Source organism: Rattus norvegicus, chromosome 17 (assembly GCF_036323735.1).
Source record: "Rattus norvegicus strain BN/NHsdMcwi chromosome 17, GRCr8, whole genome shotgun sequence".
In the NCBI taxonomy this organism is placed as follows: domain Eukaryota; kingdom Metazoa; phylum Chordata; class Mammalia; order Rodentia; family Muridae; genus Rattus; species Rattus norvegicus.
In genome coordinates, this window is record NC_086035.1 from 69,489,134 (window position 1) to 69,512,043 (window position 22,910).

Here is a 22,910-nt window from a genome sequence, read left to right on the forward strand (position 1 = left end):
GATTGACTAATTTTTGTGTTAAGTATAGCCTGGCAGTCAACACGGTGGTCATAGACACTGTTGTATGTCTTCCCACTCTGGGCCTCATAGACACTGTGGTCTGTCTTCCCACTCTGGGCATTGGGTCCCTTCCCAGGACAAAGTGAAACAAAGTTGCTAAGTGTGATTCCTGCTAATCCAATTACAGCTTGAAAGCGGAACAAACACCTTTATTATCTCCACCCCCCCACCCCCCCTCTGCCTGTGCTTGTGATCTCAGTGTCTGGGGGGTGGTTGGGGAGGGGGAACTGTTCCTCAAAGTGATTAAGGGATGCCTTGAATAAACACAGGGCAAAGAAAGACTCTATTGTTTAACAAAAGATAGGAATTTGTGGGCATTTCAATGGGAGAGGGAAATAAGCAGGGTGCTCATTGTAGCTCATACTTTCCTAAAATTTCAGATGCAACACATTTTACTCCGAAAAGGGCCTTCCTGGACAGATCAACACATAAGGCATCCTTCTTTTACATAAACGCTCACAAACTCCATAATCCATGCCAATGCTTATTTTGGAGTTGCAATTTCTTTCCTTTTTTTCTGTTTTTTTATATCAGCTTGTCTTTGGGGGAAATATGATTTACAGCTTATGACCACTCCTTAATGTTTATCTCATACTCTGAAGTTCAATTTGTAGCTGGTTGTCTTTCCGTAGCGCCAGGAATACTTGATGGAAGGTTACTAACCACATCTTCCAGTCAATTTAGGGTAGATGATGGGAGGGTAAGTACTTTTGTTTTGGTCAGCGTGTTGCCCTCAGACAAACTTGCCTGAATCTACCGGATTCATCTTTTGGAAACCACCTGCAGTTCCTGCCCTGGTGACAGTGGACCAAGATGTGTTGTTAATCATAACGCCCGGCATCTGTGAAAGGTCTTCTGGTCGTTCTGTCAACTGAAGGACTCTGAGATGGCCCTAAGACCAGGTTCAATTATTGTAACATAATGTCCCCTTCAAATTTTGAGTCCCTCTATAAGAGCAACATCATAGTTACCAGTGGAACAAAGTGCAATGGGAGAAGTAGTCAGATGGGAAAAAGAGGATGCCACCCTTCAAGGCTAACTCCAGTTGGTGAGTAACCTTAGAACTTGAGCAAGCTTAAGCACTTCTTTTGACCTCCAGTAACCTCTACTCGTTGTTACTTTTCCACTGACCATCCTGGGTCCTGTGATGCTGCTTTTTTTCCTTTCTTTCTTTCTTTCTTTCTTTCTTTCTTTCTTTCTTTCTTTCTTTCTTTCTTTCTTCCTCCCTCCCTCCCTCCCTCCCTCCCTCCCTCTCTCTCTCTCTCTCTCTCTTTCTTTCTTTCTTTCTTTCTTTTTCTGGCATTGCCACATCAGTCTTGTTCAGACAGTCACAGCCAGAAGCTACTGTTTCAACAGCTAAATGTCAGACCAGCGCATCTGCAACTTTCTGGGAAAAAAAAGAATAAAGCAAGGAAGCCAAAGGGAAGAAGTGTTGTACTGCTTGAGAGCCCCAGAACCCCAGTCCTTCTGCACGGAGTTCTCTTGCCAAAGGACAAGACCAAAAATAATCCCAGTATGTCTGCATATAGCTTTTGGCTGGGGAAAGAATTTTGTTACTTGGCCACACGGCTTCGTCTAGGGTAATTGGTCGCAAAGGAAATAATTTGCTCAGCTTGGGTTAAGACAAACAACCAAACTAGATGATAGGGGCTTGGATCAGAAGATATCAGATATAATGTTGGAGTAATTGCCAGCCCCATAAAGCACTGGAAGGTGAGCTACACACCACAGTGGGATTGATTCTTGTTGGGATAAATTCCTTTAAGTGCTTGACAGAACGAGTCTGGAACCATCTCCAAACCCCACCAGTTCTAGGCTTGTGGTTTGTCTGCCTGTGAAGTAAGGACATATCATGGTTTTGCGTGCATCCTGAGAGAAGCCTTGCTTATTTCCATATAGAGGTATATAGATCTGTGTGTGTTTCTGTATGACTTGGGTGCTACCCAAGACATGCCAGGATTCTATAAATAGTCTCTGGATCCTAGCTGCTTTCTACCGGTTCTAGCACCACTAATCAGGGAAGTTCAGTGTTGGAGTGAGGCAGATATGCAAAGCATTGGTATTGTCTTCCTACCGGAAGGGCTGAGGTCTAATCGTGGAAGCTGTTGTCAGCCACAAAAGTTTCAAGCAATGATATTGTTATGAAAAACGGCAAACAAAACCCCATAGCCTTCAGAAGTCCTGGAGTGTGAGAATCAGGTGTCCCTACCTCGCAGAATCTAATCCCATTTCTGTTCTGCTGTTAAGGTTCAGATCATTCAAAATCCCATCTTTTTAAAATGTATTTATTGTTGGTCATCTGCTGTGTGCATGTAGGTGGTTCGGTATAAGTGACCACTGCAACAGTCAGAAGACAACCGTTTGTGTCTGACCTCACTTTTCTCATTGCACAAGAGAGGGTCTCCTGATGCTTGCCACTCCTACGCCAGGCGAGTCATTCTGCAAGCTTCTGTGCCGTCTCCAGTCTCTGCCCCTCATTTCTCTGTAGGCTGCTGAGACTACGACCATACAAGACCAAGTCTGGTCGTATGTGAGTTCTGGATTCGGCCCTCAGCTCTTTGGTTTAATGGCAAGCACTTACCTATTGAACCATCCCCCTGTTCGCTTTGACAATGCAAATTCTTAAGAACCATTCTTATCCCTGTGGAGGTGGAGGGAAATGTTAAAAATTCTGGACAAGGGGGATAGGACCTTCCAGACCTGATTCTTCAGGCATTTTGTGACTACTTGTGTCCTCCAGGTACAGATGTGTTTGGTAGACTGTGTATTGGTTTAAAAACTCTACCTAGGTGAGATATGAACCTGTCTAAAAGCTTTCTAAAAACTCAAACAAACTAAACAACAAAAGCCCCTAACATTACTGCTATTAAATTTGAAGTATTTTGAGGCTAATACCTTTTAATTCAGGAAAAGTAAGAGCTCCTTAGAGTAGATGGTTTTGTAGTTCTCTCTTCTCTTTTCTTCATTTTCCATGAAAACTCAATATCTGGCAAACACACTGGTCCTTCTCTCTGAATGGTTTCTGCTGATATCAGGCTATACTGATCTCAGTGTCAGGATTCATTTCTCATGAAATATCAGGAGTCCCTTCGAAATATATTCTCTTAATGCCACCGTGGTGGATTTGCTAAGCAAAGGTTTTACAACTTACATCAAGACAAATGAAGATTTTTTTTTTCATAAACTATTTCTGGGGCATTCCCCAGCAATCCATTTAGATCTTGTGATATGGGGATGTCAACATCGTGATTTTCCAAATAGACTTCCTTTTTGAAGGGATAGAGTAAAACATATAAATATTTCATAAGAAGGCTCATAAATCAGTGCTATATTTAGAAATATGACCAATGAGTCTACAGTTATGTGCAAATAAATTTTGAGTAGATTCTTCTAAGGCGTGATACTACCCCATGACTTTCTGGAAGACAGACAGCTGCACTTTTTTTGTGATGTCTTCAGCAACTTTGGTGCTGTAGAAAAAATTTGCATATATCTTATAAATTCCACTGAAAGTACCTAAAGAGGACATCTGTTCCCGACCAATCTGTACTCGTCATCTGGCCATCAGCTTTCAAGGCTGCCCTATTTGATTCCAGGATGCCAATCAGACTGGGCAGAGATATGAACTGCTTACACAACATGAACATTATGCACCCCTTATGCCTTAAGAGTCATAAGTAAATGGATAAACAAATAAAGTAATATTAAAAATATAGTAACAGTATTTTCACTCCGACCACCGTGCTATCTTTCCTACTCCCTTATCTTCTCTTCCTCTCTCCTCTTCTCTCGCCATCTCTCTGTCTCCTCAAATGCTATGTCAATCGCTTCCAGGGGAGCCTACGCTTTTGTTATGACATTATTTATTTTAATTTCTTTTTCATTTCTCTTTTCTGAGTAGAACTTTGCTTTTTGATCTCTCCATTCACTCTATTAAACATAGTGTTTGACATAAATTATAAGACTCTTAATGCTTCTACTGTTAAGGGTCCAGCAACACAAACAAACAAAGAAATAAAACAAAGAAGTTTCAAGTAAGAGGAAGAGCCCATTGGAGCCGCAATCACCTGAGAGTCAGGTGATCTGGTTTCTTGCTGGCTGCGTTTGGGGTATTTCTCCGCACTGCAATTCTTCTGTGTGGGTCTTTGTTTAAAGAGGAATGTTGCATATTATTATTCTAATCAGACGTAGTTTCTGAGAAGTTCAGCTATTCTTTTTCTCTTTCTTTCAAAGTGATTTAGTGAGCTATCAGCTACCTTGATTAGATAGTTAGCCAAATGGGCCCGGGCTTAAGCACGACCTCAAGCCTTGTGATCTTCAAAAAGGACGGACTAGATGAAAAGAAAGGGGTCCTGGTCACAAACCCTCCACTGTAATGGGGAAAGAGATTGTGTCACAATGGAGGGTCTTACTAGATAGCAAGAATTGTCACTGATATGTAATCCCTTAGTGTTCTCATGAGGAATAACAGATGTAGAGAAGCTTTTCTGTTTGTGCATATCTCAAAGGAGGGGAAGCTTTGATTCACTGTTACACTTTAGATGCTATTTTTCTAAGTAGGACGCCGAGATTTGAGGAGCGAGTGTAGAGTGCCTTATTATTGTCCTCTCTTCAAGATTTGCTCAGACTTCTTATCTCACGGACACTCCTCAGAACAGCATGGACACGGACTCAGACCACGTACCTGTGAGATGCCAGAAAGCTCAGAGGCAGAAAGAAGAAGTCCCATGACTTCTTTCAGCTACTTCACTGGTGAGGTTCAACATCTAGAACTGAACATTTTGTTTACTGTGTACTCCTTCCTAAGGGTCACATAATACAAATAGTTTTAAAAATATGTTCTACTTACTGGTCAGTGTCGAAAGAAATTGAGACTTCATTGCTATTTTAGTTAACTGAGAAAAGAATCTTTAAAAACACTTCATTGTGCCTCACGCTGTAGTCATATGATTACAAACCTACCGGGTGATTCTGGAGAGCAAGTAATAACTATTATTTGAATATTCCACGTAAGGAAAATATCTAAACTGGTCCTCTGTTTTGTGCACTTACATACTCTCATAGGTGGATATCTACGTTTTGGTATTTAAATATTTGGTTTTGCTGTTCAGTCAACAACTGTTCTCACCTAGAGAGTAAAATATTTTTTAAAAAGAGTCAGAAATACAAGTTGGCAGGCACTCTCCCTTGTAAATCCTCCTTATTTTCACCATGTTATCCAGTCTTTTAGAAAACTTTTTTGGCTTAACAAGTTGGTAATTATATTTTGTGATGTTTGTTTAGGTAAAAGATGAATATTTTATCTGCAGACTGGAAACGTAACAGAAACAGCACCCAGTGCTCCTTACAGAAAACCAGTAACAGGAAATGTCAGTTAAAACAGAGTCGAGCATGAACTATAGATGCTGACAAGTTGTAAATTAATTGAAATATACTGCATCACTATTGTTTTTTATTTTATCACATGTGTCTGTGGGTAGATTCTATTACTAGGTTGATTCTGTCTGATCTCTAACCAGAAGAAAATAAAGGGAAAGGAAAACCCCTCGGATAGTCCTCTAGCTATGACTGACAGGCAAGCTCCTCTCCCTCCTAGCAGAGAGCTTCAGTTACTCCTCTCCAAATCTCCTTTATCTGGAATGATCTGGCCAAAGCTCAGGGGCCAAATGCCTGGGCCATGAGATCATTAGGAAACCTTCAGGAGGAGGGGCCTGGGTTGCTTAAGGGGGAGATAAAGTTCCAGAACGTGTGCTCAGGACTATGCAAAACCTTGGAATTTAGACTGAAATGTTTGACTTCAGAAGACCTTTAACCTGAGACTGCATTAGAAAAATTCAGTTTACCCCAAACAAGCGTTAGAGGAACGCAGAGTAGGTGTCCTAGGAAAGGTGCAGGAGAAAACAGCCTCTGGAATGGAATGAGGAAACTCCTTAGATTCAGAAAGGAATGAGGAACAGAAGGGTAAATCCAGGGAAATCATCGCAAACCAATAATAGAGAGTATGAGGGTGAGCCAAAGTGCCCAACTTTTGCCTAATGTTAGTCCAGTGTTGAAGATGACATTGGTTCTAAAATGTAGATGTTTGATTATGTATGTTTTTGATAGCAGGGCAAATCAAGAATATATTATTTATTCAGATGATAAGATGATACCTTATGTGGCTTAATCTAGACTAGAAGTAACCCACACGGACCTGTAACAGCCACTGTGCTGAGGTATCTTTGGGGCTAAGCTGCTCCCAATCTTCTATTAATTTGGTGCCCTCAGGCGATGTTGATCACAGTGGCTGGCTCACAGCTTTGGTTCAAGTTATAACTAAACTGATGGTGAAGTACATCGCTAGAAAGTTCCCAATGCACTACCCCGTAGGTCCCTCCTTAGTCTTACAGTAGATGAAGAAAATACATGAAGAACATTAAGTTGGAATTCGGTCTGGTGGTATGAAGTTACTATTCCATATCTATTTTTTGGAAGATGTGTTTAAGATTTGGCAATTTCTCTACTATATTAGTACAGTACCAAAGAGAACCTATGAAATATTTATATTTCAGAGTCCAACTAATCTCTGTGAGGGAGTCCTAGCCATGTATAATAGATTCACTTTCAAAGGTTTTCAAAGGGCAGAATCCAAGGTTGATTTGCTCGGGACCTGGACTGCTTTGCCTCCACAAAGTACTTCTCTGGAGGCTCTGCTGTCTCGAAACCTGTTAAAAATCAGAGTAAAGCCCTAGGCTCCATGCCAACACCTTCTGCCCACCAGGACCCTGAAAATTTAAATTTAAGAATGCTTTTAACTGGACACTGCTGTTCTAGTGTGTAGTAAGAAGAGATTAAAAAACAAAACAAAAAAATTTGAAAGGTAACCTTGGCTTTATCTGACTATAGAAGAACATCCCTTTGACTTTCTTTAAAGAATCCATTATCCTTTTTAAAAAAGGAGGCAAAAATATTTCTGCTCTTGTTAAGTAGTAAACAACCGTTCTTCAAACATACCACACCACATAGATACACACAGATACTCACAGACAGACAGACAGACAGACAGACACTCGCAGACACATAAACACACACAGACCTCTAATTAACCTCTCCATGGGTGAAGCTTCCATAAAAATGAGAAAAACAGAGACCAAGGCTGAAAGGTAGCTCAGGAGTCTACCAGCATCACCAGCAGTGAGAAGAACTCAAGCTTTGGAAACTTCTGGAATAAAGGGGAAGAAGAGGGTCAAACTGCTTGAACAATGGATGAGGAAACAGAATCGGCTCCAGGGGGGTTAGAGACATCTGGTGAGCTCTGCGGAATGCAAATTCCAGCCTAGTTCTCCACAACTGTCATGTAGTCATGCTTCAGGGTCACAGGTCGCGTAGTCCCTCTCCTAGCACACCTTGCCTTTTATTTACTCGCAACACAGCTGCTCATAAAACCTAAGGCAAGTTTCTGTGCGTCAGAGGTGGTGAATCTGAGGGAGAGGGGAGGTTGGGTGGGTCAGCTGCTTCCTTTATCTCTTTCCAGATCCCCTGCTCCTCATTCCTGAGAGGGCTTTTCTTAAGTCTGTTCCTTCTGTTGCAAAACTATTGCCACAGTGACCTTGTGTGTGAAGACCCAGCATCTGGGGTGCATCTCCACTAAGTAAAGACATCATGAAGCTTCAGCTGGCCTACCAGGAAGTGAAAGACCCTAAGCATGGCCCTCAAGAAATAAAAAGAAAATACGTGCACACCCGCATTTGTTTACGTGTGCGCATGCGCATTTGCCTCTGTTCCTGTATGCATGTGTGCCTCTGTATTTGTCCTTGGGCACATGACTACGTGTAATTCTGTGTGTTTGTATGTGAATACACGTGCATGTACCTCTCTTTGGAAGTACATATGTGCACTTTATGAGTGCATTCTTGATTGTGACTATGTGCATATGACTGCATGAATGTGGACCCACCTTTCTGTCTATTGCAGTTAGACATATAAATTGTGTGTGTGTGTGTGTGTGTGTGTGTGTGTGTGTGAATAGTGTAGATGCATACATAACTGAGTATGTATCATTTTGGGAACTCATGTCTGTATTTATCTATGTGTGTTTCTTTAGGCATGCCTCTGTTTATGTCACAAATGTGTAAATGCGTCCCTGTGTATGTTGATAGGTATGCATTGGGTGCATTTATTTTTGTCTATGAGTGTATGAAGAAGTTTGTAATTACATATGTACATATATGTGTCCACAGGCATGTGTCAACTCAATGCACACGAGTCTGTATATGCATTGAGATCTACAGGACTATAAGTCTATCTGTGTCTAAGGTATTAGCATAGGACTGTGCCCATGTGGACAAGTATACAAGTATACATGCATCTGTGTGTTAGCGAATGTGTACATGGTTAAATGCATGTTTGCCGTCTGTGGCCACGCTTGTAGTCGAGAAGGGAGAAATAGAACGTTGGACATGGGGATGCAGGAAGGGATATTGGGAGTTTTTCTGTTGACATTCATGTCTTCCTAGCTTGGGGTGATCCTGCTGTATGTGTGGGTGGAGAGATGACACGACTCTTGCCCAGAACCTCTACAGCCAGACTTGCTGTGACTTTCTGCCATTGTGACTAATGAAAGAAATTCATGCACACACATTCACTCACCATGACACTCACGCACGACATCAACAGTAAACAAACAGTGAGGCAAATGCAGCAAGTGATGCTATTCAAGATGTCCTTTCACCTGTGGATGACAGTTAAGGCAGCAGGCACCCTAAGAATTCAGCATGAGGAATTCCCACCCCCTTCCTTTGTGATTTGCTACAGAACCTTTGGGTCTCTGGTTTAATACACATTCACTTTTTGTTTCCTTTAAGTTATATCAAGAACTTGAAAGTAAAACTAAGTGACATCAATATTAGCCTGTTCACCCAATGTCAGAACCAAAATTTAGTCACCGTTGTTAAGAGATGCGACTGGGATATTGTGAAGAGATTCTACTTGTTGGACACGGGCGTTGAACCTCATTTTTGTTTCTGTTTACGATACAGTCCAAAGAACTGATCTGTGCAGGCTTTGAACAAAAGAAGTGGCAGCTGCTTCATTCTCAGGAGAGGTCTAAGGAAGGTGACTGTGGAGAGAACGCCGGTAACTCGAGTACACGGGGAACAGTATCTTCACAAGCTCCCACTCTAAATCCCGGGCTTCAAAAACAGCTTTGCTCATTGAGGAAACTGAAAGACGTACAAGCAAAACAGAAAAGCCTCCACCCAGGGAAATAAAAGCAAAGGGAAGCTTCCCAAGAGAGACCAGACTTCCTTATCTGGCCTTGAGACTTGAGTGTACCGTACACACTTACAAGTTTCCCGGAAGGGTCTGTTCTGCTGCATTCCTGATTCTCAGAGCTTCCTGGGAAATATCCCAAGCTTTGGGGATTGACATGGTTGAAGACGCAGTTTATTATAGCAGGATTGATGTTAAACAAGGTTTCATATGCGTGAACTTCCAAGGCGAGGTTCTCCTCAGTATATTATCAATATTATCTTCCTCTCTAGCATTTGTGGACACGGGCCCTCAGAGCTTGCATTTTCCCAAGCCTTAGATTTACTCTTAACACTAACATCGGGAGTGAGGAAGTACAGCCACGTCAGGCTGAGGGCCTGATTATTTATCTGGAGTTGCCCAGTGCTTAATACAGGCTCTGGTATGAAGGAGGTCTTCCTGGTAAATGTTTAAAGTGGATACCCTATCAGGGAGTGATTGTAGTTTAACCAAATCAAAGGTGTTTAGTGCTGGAGGTGGTGGGACCCACTGGGCTGCATGTTAATGTTCCTGCGAGACTGCCTATCAGAGGCTGTAAACTTTTAGGAAGAGCACCCTACCACGGCCATTCTCAAAGTGAATTCTGCCTGTGTGGAAGAATAAAAAAGGTAACTTTGGGAAAGACACCTTTCTCATCAGAAGCCACAATTTTAACATATTTTGAGGTTCTGAGAAATTTTATTGCTATGAAGTCTACTGAACAATCATTCTTTTAGTTACTGCCAGATTTAATCGACTGTAGATTCCTAATTATTTCCCCTTAAATATATCTTTAAACCATCTTTTGGGATTAGCTTCCGTGGAAGTAATAGGAAATGACATCACCTAAGAGGACCTTGAGCTATTGGCCTTTGTGTACCTGTGCGCATGTATACATGTGAGTATGTGTGTGTGTGTGTGTGTGTGTGTGTGTGTGTATGTGTGCACGTACAAGCTCATGCACGTGTGCATGTCTCATATGTTCCCATGTGTGTGTATATGCATCTGGAAGCTGAAAGTCAATGTATATGTTGTTGAAGTTTAGTCTCCATTAGAGAGAGGCAAGGAGACTGTGGGAACTTTAGCTATCCTAATGGGAACATAATGCCTTCGAGAGGATTTAACGAAGTTCTGAAAGGACTAGCTTGCTTCCCTTGAAAGCTGGTAGTTAGGAAAGAAGAATAACATGGTGCCTCTTAGCATGTGATTTTTGAACTCTCCTCTCTCCATGGGCTCCTGCCATGTAGTACCTTCTCCCAAAAGGTCCTCACAAGAAGCTGATGCCAGTATCATTGTTGTGGATCTCCAGAACTGTGAGCTAAATAAGCCTTGCTTTCTTATGAAGTTTCTAGCCTCAGGTTTATATTACAGTCAGCTAAAAGGTCCAGACACATACACACATTTTGTGATTCGTGAATCTAAGGCCTTTGCTCATGGGGTAATTCTAGGAAAAGGCTCAGTCTGTAGCTTTCTAATGCTTATTTCCTTTAAGTAAAAGTTATATACACATACTTGTGAATATATAAATTATACATGTGAAATCTTATCACAACTTCCAGAACACAGTGGTCATTTAATCAAATATAAGCCAGAAAAGAAGGGGTTAGGTGGAGGTGGAGAGGGAAGAAGCGAGGGAGACAGACAGAGAGACAGGCAGACAGACAGACAGAGAGAGAGAGAGAGAGAGAGAGAGAGAGAGAGAGAGACTATAAATATAAACTATTGAAGGAAACACATCATTTAAAAATATTTTTAGGGCATGCAAATGTACTGTTACAGGGCTGAACTTATGAACCAGTGGTTAAAAGCACTTCTGCTCCTGTAGATGAGGTCTGGGGTTCTGTTCCTGCCACCCACAGTGGGTGATTCACAGCACACTGAGACTTCAGCTCTGCCCTCTCCTTTTGCCTCCACTTCTGTCCTTCATGGGTGCTTACTTGAAAACAGTACACTTACATACACTCAACACACACACACACACACACACACACACACACACACACACACAAGATAAATAATGAAATCTTGAAAGGGATCAAATTGCCTATCCAAATAGTACCTCTGAATCTCTTAGATTGTTAAACTAATGTCAGCTCCTGGAAAAAAAAAGATTTGGTTTTCGATTATTGAATCAAATAAGCACACCAGACAGTCAATGAATGGTCGCAGAAAACAGATCCAGCTCACACTAAGACCTAAGAACACATCCATTGGAAATGCCACACTGTGGTATCAGACACGGATATTAGTCTCCTTTTTAAAATCCCCTAGAACTCAGTGCATTGCATGAACCAAGTACAGAGTCAGAGGGATGTGAAAACCAGCTTTTCTCCATTAGAGAGACTGGGTTTTAATTGCTTTTGAAAATGTCAGAGAAGTGTTTAAATAACTACCACACAAGTATCCCTATCCTTAACAAAAGAAATCTCCTGTAAAATGTGACCGAAGTGTAAAAGACATTCCTAGTCGAGTGGTATCTCTAGAGATCGCATTAGCAGCCTCAATATGGACTTGATGGCTGACTATTTATAGTGTTCTGCGCATAGAACATTAACTGATTTTAATGTGCTTTGCTGTGTTTTTAGGATAAGAGGCGTAGGAAGCAAAACAACATGGAGTGATCTGGAGCTGTATTTCTCCCCCTGCCCCCCCCATTTACTCACAAGGATCATCTCTGTATTGGCAATAGAGTCTTTCCGTCTGAGATCAGCGTTCTTTCGGGAAGCTAATTATAATCCCGTTATACTCATGGTGACATGATTTAGCTTTAAAGGGGAAACACATGGAAAACAGTCTGCGAACGTGGCAGCAGACTGGGACAATGACAGGAAGATAAGTCCCCATTTTCTATTGTTACCGCATCTGTGTCAACATTTTCTGAGTGCCGTTGAGCATCCTATTAGCAAAATACATCCAGCAGATTATTCTAACGGATAAAGGACACTGCCTGCTGGGGACCCATTTCTCTAGACTCATGACGTTACAGGAACATAGGAAATCATATTTTTGCTCTGAATGATAACTGATCTTGTCCTTTTCAGGATACACAGTCAGCAAACCTCCTATTGTCAGTCTTATGATAGGCTTTTATGGAGAGGCTTACAACAGCATGGGTATTCAAAATTTGAGTTTGAAATTCACTCTTATCCCGACCTTAACCTGAATTGAGCATAGGCTTCCGGAGAAATTGCAGCTGAAAACATCCTTAGGTTTCTTCTGTGCTTTTAAAAAGCCAATGCATGCGGAGAAGCAAGATAGCTTAGTTTGGTCCAACATGTGCTTATTAAACATCTACTAAGCCAAGGTGTAAAGTGTTGGAAATAGATGAATTCGTATTTACAACAAAATGACCATATAATCTATTTCCTGAAAAAAAAAATAAGCAAGGGAAGGAATGGCCTTGCCTTAATATTTAATTTGTTTGGTGATAGAATTTACATCTTAGTAACTTTTAAATGAGGTAATCATTTCCTGCACTACTGCTCTGGGGAAGTTAATGTATTGTAATATTAATATACTCCCATCTTGTGAATGGAGACATGGAGACTTGGATTTAAAAGCACTCTATGGTTAGACGTGTCTTCAGGATGATGACCATGGCAACGCAAGGGTCATGTCTTTTTGTTTAGTATTTTAACTTTGTTAAGTGGAAGTGCGAACCACCAGGAAGCAGCGAGAACGGAAGCTCCAGGAAGTGTGCCCAGCTTTCAATGAGGTAGAACACTCCATCAGTCGCTGTATTTGCTCACGGTGGCGAGCGGTGCAGTCTGTAGCTCCTGTCTTCCTAAAGCTGCTTATCTAAGTATAAGGGATTTTGAAGTCAACGGACAGAAGATGTTTTTGAAGATAGTGTCTGGCAGGTCCCTTAGAAGGCACAAGACACTTCCCGGGGAATCCCGCTGAGAGAAAAGATCTTTATAGGAACAGGAAATAAACATTTATAGATGAGGGGAACAGAAATGAATGAACAAAGACAGAGGTCATCTAGAAAGCCAGATGTCACAAAGGCTTTCTCATATTGGTGTTGGGGACATATATTTTTCTTTGGAATGTATTCTGTCACGGGTAGGAGGCTAAGGTGGAATGAGCCCAGATGTTCTCTGTAAGTATCCAAAAGCACATCAACAGGATTCCCCAGGGGCTCCCAGCTCAGACTCAATAGCAGGTGAAGAGGAAGAAAAACTGATGCTGCGATCCTCTAACACAGCTCCTCATGTTGTGGTGACCCCCACCACTACCACCATAAAATTATTTCTGTTGCTACTTCATAACTGTGACTTTGCTACTGTTATGAATCATAATGTAAATATATTTGGAGATAGAGGTCTGCGAATGGGGTCACGTCCCACAGGTTGCAAACTGCTAGACTAGAAGACCTATGTGACAGTGGCTATTCTGAAGTATAGACTACCTGGGCTTTGCCTTCTGCATGCTGCCTAGATGCCAATGACAACATCCACTCACTCATAAGCTGTGCAGTCTGGGGTCTTCAATTTAAACCATGTAGATTAGACCCTAGCTGCCAAATTAAGATGAGAATGGGAGTACTAGCTACCCTGTGAGTTATTGTGAGGACAAGGGAAGGGAACGAATATGAAACACACAACTTTATACCTAGTACTAATAAATGTGCATGAGGATAGATTCTGAGATTGGCAATGTAATCATACATTATCAACATAATTAAATGTGGTGAGGGTTATGTCATCCTTAGCTCCGAGCAAAGGGAGTCTAATCCAAGGGCATGTTTCTACAGGAGGGTGGTGGGGAGAGGAGACAGGAGGCAGGAGATGGATGGAGTGCTAGCAGTTTCTGACACCCAAAGATGCTTTCCAGAGCAGACCCTGAAGTGAACCGTGAACAGTTGGGTTTGGCAGGGAGCCATGATGCTGTACAGCGTCAAGGAGTGAAGGGAGGCCAACCATGAGAAAGATGAAATCATTAAGGTCTGAGATCTGCTCGGCATACCTCTCTCTTCCTCATCAACCTATAGACCCTTCCAGGAATCACAATAAAAGATTCAGGGAAGTGCTGTTTCATGGTGGAGTGAGAGCTGGAAGTTTGTGATGTTGAAATGTTGGTACAATGTAGCTCCGTCTTCGTCTTCCCTTTTCCCAGTATCCTCCAGTCCTACATAAAGGGACCAAACTTCTTCACCATTACGCTTATACAAGTGTTAATTCTTCCACTAACCTCGGACACTCTTTTAACGGACATATGGTAAGTTCCTTTTTAATGCATTAAGACAAAGGCATAAAGATAAAACCAGTCTTTGGGTTGGAAAGATGGCTCAGTGGTGAAGAGCATTGGCTGCTCTTCCAGAGAACCCAGGCTGCGTTCCCAGCACCCACATGGCGGCTCACACCCGTCTGTCTGTAACTCCAGTTCCAGGGAATCTGACACCCTCCCACAGACACATATTCAGGCAAAACATAAATGCACATAGAAGAAAAATAAATGATATTCAAACAACAGGCTTTACATTCTTCCGTTTTCAAAAAAATAATATTTAAAATCAATTGTGGCAGGGAGGGCCCTAGTTTGCATTGTGTTTGTGTTATTTAACGTGTCCATCACACCATTCATTCCCATGAAGGTCCTAAGAAAATGATACAAAGTCATATCAAGTTTAAATTTTAAAAGGTTAAATAAAATTTAGAAATCACAGTGAGTGGTTTTTGAACAGAATGAAGACCAATGTTCAAAAGGATTTTACAGAGATGGCATAGAAACTTGAAATAGGTAACCCCAGTCAACGTCCTTTGCTAATGTGTACTGAACTGATTAAATTAATTATGTCACTTAGCTCCTAATGCATTATTGCATTAAGGGCTAAAATGTTGAACTAAGCTTATCTTAAGTAGCTGTGATATTTTACTGAAAATTGCTTGTAATGGATGCATAAGGCTTCTTATATGTTTTCTCCTCATTAGCATCTTACATGCTTTGAAAGTTCTATTATGTAACATTAATACATGTATAATTGATTATTCAATTACTCCAAAATAAATCATGCAACTATTAAAGTAAATTTCAGAAATTCTTTAAATTAACAAATGATTCCAAATATGTATTAAATATCCTATTAAATGTATTAACTCTTAATTGAAGTTAATAGTTAACAAAATATACTGACTCTTCTCGAATAATGTTGAACCATTATGAATATTTGAATATTTTTACTTTGCAGGATGTTTGAAAACCCACTTTTTCAATTGGGTCTGTTAAGTAAACAATTTCTTAGTTGAGAACATATAATACAAAGTTTCTAATCAAACTGTGTCTGGATCGCCCAAGATCTTTTTAAGACTGCCGAGTTTTCTGACTGACCATAATTTTTAAAATAAATTTTTTTCAGGACATTATTTTAAAAATTCTTTTAGAAGCATATTTTGTGTGAATGTTTTGCCTGTATGAATATATGTAAAGCATGTGTGCCTATACCCAAGAAGGGCATAAGAGAGCATCGGATCCCTTGGAATTGGGATTAATTGGTGGTTGATGGTTGAGAGCCACCAGTGAGCGCTTGAAATTAATGCCAGGTCCTCTGGAAGAACAGCAAGTATTCTTAACCACTGAGCCATCTCTCTAGCCCTTGTGACTTTGTGTGTGTGTGTGTGTGTGTGTGTGTGTGTGTGTGTGTGTGTGTGTGTGTTTAAAAACAATTAATGAAGAGGCCATGAATTTGGAAGAGAGCAGGGATGGGTGTTTGGGAATGTTATAAGAGAGGAAAGGAAAGGGGTAAATAATGTAATCATATTTTAATTTTAAAAAGTAAGAGAAATAATTTTTAAAAACTACTTTTTCCGAACTCCGATGTATCACAAGTCTGCCGTAGTGATTATCAGATTGTTCAGGGAAATGAGAGGGCGGATGATGTCATTAGATCCAGGGTAATGGAGATTTCAGTCTAATAAGAATACATTGGGCTTTCCAGCGTATTCAAAAGGCTTAAATTGCATTATTGCAATTTTGTCAGCATTTATTCTAATGGACTGAAAGAATTAAAGTCCTGCAAATATGTGCATTTTTTTTATAATTATGTTATGCATTCCAATGTATTCCTCCATTCAACATGGCTGGATGCGCAGCTCAAATGCCCTGATAATTTGAAATACACAATAAGATTATTTCAGGAGGGGTACAGTGTGAATAGTCACTGGCGACAACGTGTGAGCTGGGTTTTGCTAGAAGTGGAAAGAACGAAGTGAAGATTTGGTATGGGGAATAGGACTTGGAAGGGGCACTGTGGGCAGCTCCAGCGAAAACACAAAGCTTCAGGGAGGACGAGCCCTTATGACACTCTCCGTGGGACACATCGCCAATATTCAGTGTGCTTCAGCTCTATGTGCTTAACACAGACATAGCATCATAGATGACATAAAGCTACCAAAAACCGTGTAGTGGGTGGACCAGCAGTCTCAACTGACCTAGACCCTGATATCTCCCAGACACTGAACCACCAACAGGGCAGCATACACCAGCAGCCCCCAACATATGTAAAGCAAAGGACAACATATATAAAGCAGAGGACGGCCTGGCCTGGTCTTAGTGAGAGAAGATGCACCTAACCTAACCCTTGAGAGTCCCAGGGAGTGGAGAGGCCTGATGGGATGGGAGGTTGGGTGTGGGGTGGGGTGGGGACATCCTCTTAGAGACTGGAGGGATGGGATGGGGAGCTGTCTGGGGGCAGACTGGGAGGGGGACTGTAAAGTAGGACTAAAGAATCAAAATAAATAATTTTTAAAAATAAAAAGTATAATAAAATAACAGAATTTGGCCAGGGAACCCAGATGCATGAGGATTCTAGCTTTAATTCCCAGTACCATAAAATAAGAAAATGAGATAAATGGAGCCTGTGCGCGTTGCTTGCCGATTTTCTTTGTACGTCTAAATCCAAGGTATCTGTAAGCAATTTTTTATTGACTCTTGAAAGATTTTGGTCGAGCTTCATATAAATGGAATTGGTCTCTATATTGTTCTGTTTATTGTTTTGCTTTTACTGCAGTCCTGTTTGTTTACAGTTTTCTGAGTTACTGTATGTTGTTATCATCTTCAGTCTCAATGTTCTTTGCTATGTAATTTTATATATTTTTTTAAAAATATGTGTATTGGTGTTCAGTCTTTCTGTGTGAGGGTGCCAAATCTCTTGGAATTGGATTATGGATAGCTATGTGCTGCCGTGGAAGTGCTAGGAATTGAACTTGGGTCCTCTAGAAAAGCAACCATGGTCTTAACCATTGAACCATCTCTCTGGCTCCTGATACTTAATATAAAGCTTGTTTTATCTTCTGTTCTCTTGCTGCTGAATGATAGGTGGTTTTCTTTAAAACTTATTATGTTAGATTTTGTGTTTGTGTGTATATCCTTGTCTGGGTACATAAAGATATGTAGATACCCGGAGAGGCCAGGAGCACCAGATCTCTTAGAGCTGAAAATTACAGGTAGCTGTGATCTGTCTGATGTGGGTGTCCCAAATCAAGCTCAAGTCTGCCACGGGAGCAGTACAAGAACTTAATTGCTAATCTGCCCTCTCAGGCCAATAGACTGTTTCTTAAGCATCAGTTTAAACCACAAAGAAAATCAAGCATAATTTCAGTAAAAAAATCAAAATGGCATTGTCCAAATGTTCAGTTTCATAACTTCTTCTTTGCACAACATAACATAGAATACTTAGAGGGATTAAAAGACCACATCTCCTTTGGGGAATTACCGAAAGAAATGGTGGTTACGTTTTCTGACAATGATCTGTCTGCACGAATTCTCTTTTACTAATAATTTCATTTACTCTTAAATTGCTCAGAATGGAAGATGTTGTAAAATATAAAAAATAAAAAAAAGTAAGGTTGTCTTTTATCCCCCACTAGGTCCGTCACTGCAGTGCCCCAAGATATCTGCTGGATATCTTAATTCTTGGTCAGCAAAGCGTCTCACCCGCTCTGCTGCATCCCATATCGCACTCCCTTACACTTAAATCTACACATGAAAGAACACACAACACAATAACCTTTGACCCAATTGATCAGTTATAATTGCCCACCTAAACATACAGAGCCCAGTACCATCCATCCATCAAGAACATTAATAACAACCTGTAAATACACAGAGCAGAATCTTAACGTCACCTGCCATGGCTTCTCCCCGTCTCCCTCCTGTCTCTTCTTTCTTTGCGTTCCCATCTCCTCCTCTTTCTTCAAACTTCTACCCCCCCCAACCCCCGCCCATCCTTCCTTTTCCTCCAATGACAGGCCTCATGTTGTTAACAGGGGACTGTATTTGTCTCTACAACCTCTCAGCTCTGGAAGCCATGTTAGGGTTCCTATGTGTATAGATATTTGGTCATTCTCAGATTTCTGACGGGGTTGAAGACTGATTACAGTCTCATAGCCTATCAGGCTCTTTAACTCTGGAAATGCATATTTTATTGGATAGTTATTAGATAGTATACAAGCTAGCCAAGATATAATATAGATCTTAACACTTTCTAAGCTGGAATGGATAACTAAATGTTCTGTTTAACTGATATAGTGATGGACTGGGTGTTGAGTATATCATATGTTTTATAAATTGTAGAGTGGTAATAATTGTACTCAATTTATATATAAGTGGGATCTGAGGTTATTGTGTTGTGTATTCTTTTATGTGACAGTTTAAGTGTAGGAAAGTGAGCGGTGACTGGAGACACTGGGCTGCTGCCGCAGAGTTGGCATGTGTTTCTGCCAAGATATCTAGCAGAAATCTTGGGGCACTGTGGTGCTGAATTTAGCGATGTAAAAGACAGCCATACTTTTTTTCTTCACTTTTCATGTTTCACAACAACAGGAAGACATTTTCTTTTCTTATGAAAATGAAAAACTGACTACATGCCTATAGTAGGTCATTTAATGTTCGAATTGAGAAGGGTCACAGACATTACTGGGCCTGCTTCAAACCGAAACTACAGGCTGTCTGAGCATCCAACCCTGAAGCCATGACGTTTACCTTCAATAATTCTCCCATGGAACATTCTCAAGACAGGCATCATAAATTGTTCTCCATCTTCCTAAAACTAAAACAAGATCCTTTAATGACATACCCAGAAAACATTCAACTGTGTATGATTAGGCTCTCCAAGAAGAACTGGAGGCAAAATCAGTTATTTTGCAAGCCAAGTGCTGTGACTTGTGAAATACACACTTATCATGAAAGTTGTTGGAGAATGTTTGCCAGACTTAATATTGGTCCAGCAAATGGCATAGCCAGTATTTTCCTGTTCATTAGATACTCACATTGACTGTTAAATTCATTCCTAGTTGAGACCGTGCCACTGAGAATTAGAGAGAATATGTGATTGACACATCAAGCACCAAGAATCAATGTCACGCTATGGAGAACATGGTTGAAAGGATACCTGGGTAGAAAAGAGACTCCATAGAAATGCCTGAGAGAAAAAGGGCAGAGGATGCTTAGCTGTGGGAAAGAACACAAAACAGAGAAGTAATATTTAACAATACAATAAAATCAAGCACGCTAAAGAATGGCCAAGAAAATGGGATACATAAATTAAGTTCCCACAAGAAGGTTTCTGGAAGCCATAGAGACACTAACTCAATGTAGAGAACAAAATAACTCCCTGAAAATTCTTGACTGGTAGGGTTGTATAATGAGATAGGACTTGGAAAAAATCTAATATAACAGTAATTTGTAAGATAGATGCAAATATACAGAGACGTGAGACATGCGAGCAAGCTCAAAATCAATAGCTGGAATTCAAACATTGGAGCAAAAATTGGGGGGAAGGGGGCTTGTTACAGAGTTTCAAGATTTTTTCTGTAACTCAAGTAAAAGTTTTCTTATTAAACATTGCTCCCTGAAAACAATAAGAGTTTTTTTTAAACCTTTAATTTTAATGAAAGACAATAATTTTTTCAATTACCTAACTGGATGGTAGTTTCAGACTAAATCATATATTTAAAATTGCATTTTCTATCCTAAAAATGAGAATTGTTTTTTGCTTGTGTAAGTACATATAGTGCTGGGTATGGGTATATACACGCTTGTTCTTGTGTGTGTGTGTGTGTGTGTGTGTGTGTGTGTGTGTGTGTGTGTATGTGAAGGACAGAGGTATACCCAGGGTGTCTTCCTCAATTCTTCTCTACCACAGAAACAGTCACTCTGGGCTGGCAGAATTTGTTGGTCTAGGTAGCCAGCTTGTTCTGGGGATCTGTGTCTGCACTGCATATATTCTAGGATTGCAGGTATGCTGTCATAGACACCCAGAATTTATGTAGGTACCGGCAACCCAAACTCTCAAATGCTTCTATTTGCTGAGCTGGCCCTGCTGCCTTTTAGTTTGCTCGTTTGCTTGGCTTGTGTTTATGGTTTAAGCATGAAGACACCAAGGATAGACACTGGGTTACTTCCGCAAACCTACTGTGCCCCCTTCTAAACACACAGCTCTTTTGTGTTTGAAAGCACTTGCTGGTACTGTTCCCTCTGAAGAATATTTCAGGATATGGTTATTGCTACATGTTGAAAAATTTGTGTTATAAATCTTTTCCTTTACTTACATTTTATGCCTAAGATTTTACCGAGAGGTAGTTTCTATCCTAGCCTTACTCAGTGCTTCCTCCGCATCTTCTTGACTAGGTGATATACTAAAGTGTCTGGGGCTTTAATTTTTATTTATTTTTGCTGTGTGTGTGTGTGTGTGTGTGTGTGTGTGTGTGTGTGTGTGTTAGAGATAGATAGATAGATAGACAGACAGATGATAGATAGATAGATAGATAGATGATAGATAGATAGATGATAGATAGATAGATAGATGGATGGATGGATAGATAGATAGATAGATAGATAGATAGATGATAGATAGATAGATAGATAGATGGATGGATGGATAGATAGATGATAGATAGATAGATAGATAGATAGATAGATAGATAGATAGATAGATGGATAGATAGCTGTTATAACTTATATCTCCCTAGGTAATAGGTATTCCTGGCTCACAAAATCTATGATCCTTCTGTTTCAAGTTCCTGAGTCTTGCGGTTGGAGGTCATCAGGCTCAGATGTCCTAACTATTTTTTTTTTTTTATTAACTTGAGTATTTCTTATATACATTTCGAGTGTTATTCCCTTTCCCGGTTTCTGGGCAAACATCCCCCTCCCCCCTCCCCTTCCTTATGGGTGTTCCCCTCCCAACCCTCCCCCCATTGCCGCCCTCCCCCCATAGACTAGTTCATTGGGGGTTCAGTCTTAGCAGGACCCAGGACTTCCCCTTCCACTGGTGCTATTACTAGGATATTCATTGCTACCTATGGGGTCAGAGTCCAGGGTCAGTCCATGTATAGTCTTTAGGTAGTAGCTTAGTCCCTGGAAGCTCTGGTTGCTTGGCATTGTTGTACTTTTGGGGTCTCGAGCCCCTTCAAGCTCTTCCAGTTCTTTCTCTGATTCCTTCAACAGGGGTTCTATTCTCAGTTCAGTGGTTTGCTGCTGGTATTCGCCTCTGTATTTGCTGTATTCTGGCTGTGTCTCTCAGGAGCGATCTACATCCGGCTCCTGTCGGTCTGCACTTCTTTGCTTCATCCATCTTGTCTAATAGGGTGGCTGTATATGTATGGGCCAAATGTGGGGCAGGCTCTGAATGGGTGTTCCTTCAGTCTCTGTTTTAATCTTTGCCTCTCCCTTCCCTGCCAAGGGTATTCTTTTTCCTCATTTAAAGAAGGAGTGAAGCATTCACATTTTGATCATCCGTCTTGAGTTTCCTTTGTTCTAGGGATCTAGGGTAATTCAAGCATTTGGGCTAATAGCCACTTATCAATGAGTGCATACCATGTATGTCTTTCTGTGATTGGGTTAGCTCACTCAGGATGATATTTTCCAGTTCCAACCATTTGCCTACGAATTTCATAAACTCGTTTTTGATAGCTGAGTAATATTCCATTGTGTAGATGTACCACATTTTCTGTATCCATTCCTCTGTTGAAGGGCATCTGGGTTCTTTCCAGCTTCTGGCTATTATAAATAAGGCTGCGATGAACATAGTGGAGCACGTGTCTCTTGTATATGTTGAGGCATCTTTTGGGTATATGCCCAAGAGAGGTATAGCTGGATCCTCAGGCAGTTCAATGTCCAATTTTCTGAGGAACCTCCAGACTGATTTCCAGAATGGTTTTACCAGTCTGCAATCCCACCAACAATGGAGGAGTGTTCCTTTTTCTCCACATCCTCGCCAGCATCTGCTGTCACCTGAGTTTTTGATCTTAGCCAATCGCACTGGTGTGAGGTGAAATCACAGGGTTGTTTTGATTTGCATTTCCCTTATGACTAAAGATGTTGAACATTTCTTTATGTGTTTCTCAGCCATTCGGCATTCCTCAGCTGTGAATTCTTTGTTTAGCTCTGAACCCCATTTTTTAATAGGGTTATTTGTTTCCCTGCGGTCTAACTTCTTGAGTTCTTTGTATATTTTGGATATAAGGCCTCTATCTGTTGTAGGATTGGTAAAGATCTTTTCCCAATCTGTTGGTTGCCGTTTTGTCCTAACCACAGTGTCCTTTGCCTTACAGAAGCTTTGCAGTTTTATGAGATCCCATTTG

At 40.8% G+C, this 22,910-nt stretch overlaps 1 long non-coding RNA gene across 1 annotated transcript; it reads left to right on the forward strand.

Annotated features, from left to right (window-relative positions):
• The first annotated feature begins 1,362 nt into the window (after nucleotides 1-1,362).
• On the forward strand, nucleotides 1,363-9,333 carry LOC134482870 (uncharacterized). Its single transcript, XR_010059495.1, has 2 exons — nucleotides 1,363-4,812; nucleotides 9,078-9,333. It is a non-coding gene; the product is annotated as an uncharacterized LOC134482870 (long non-coding RNA).
• The last annotated feature ends 13,577 nt before the right edge of the window (nucleotides 9,334-22,910 follow it).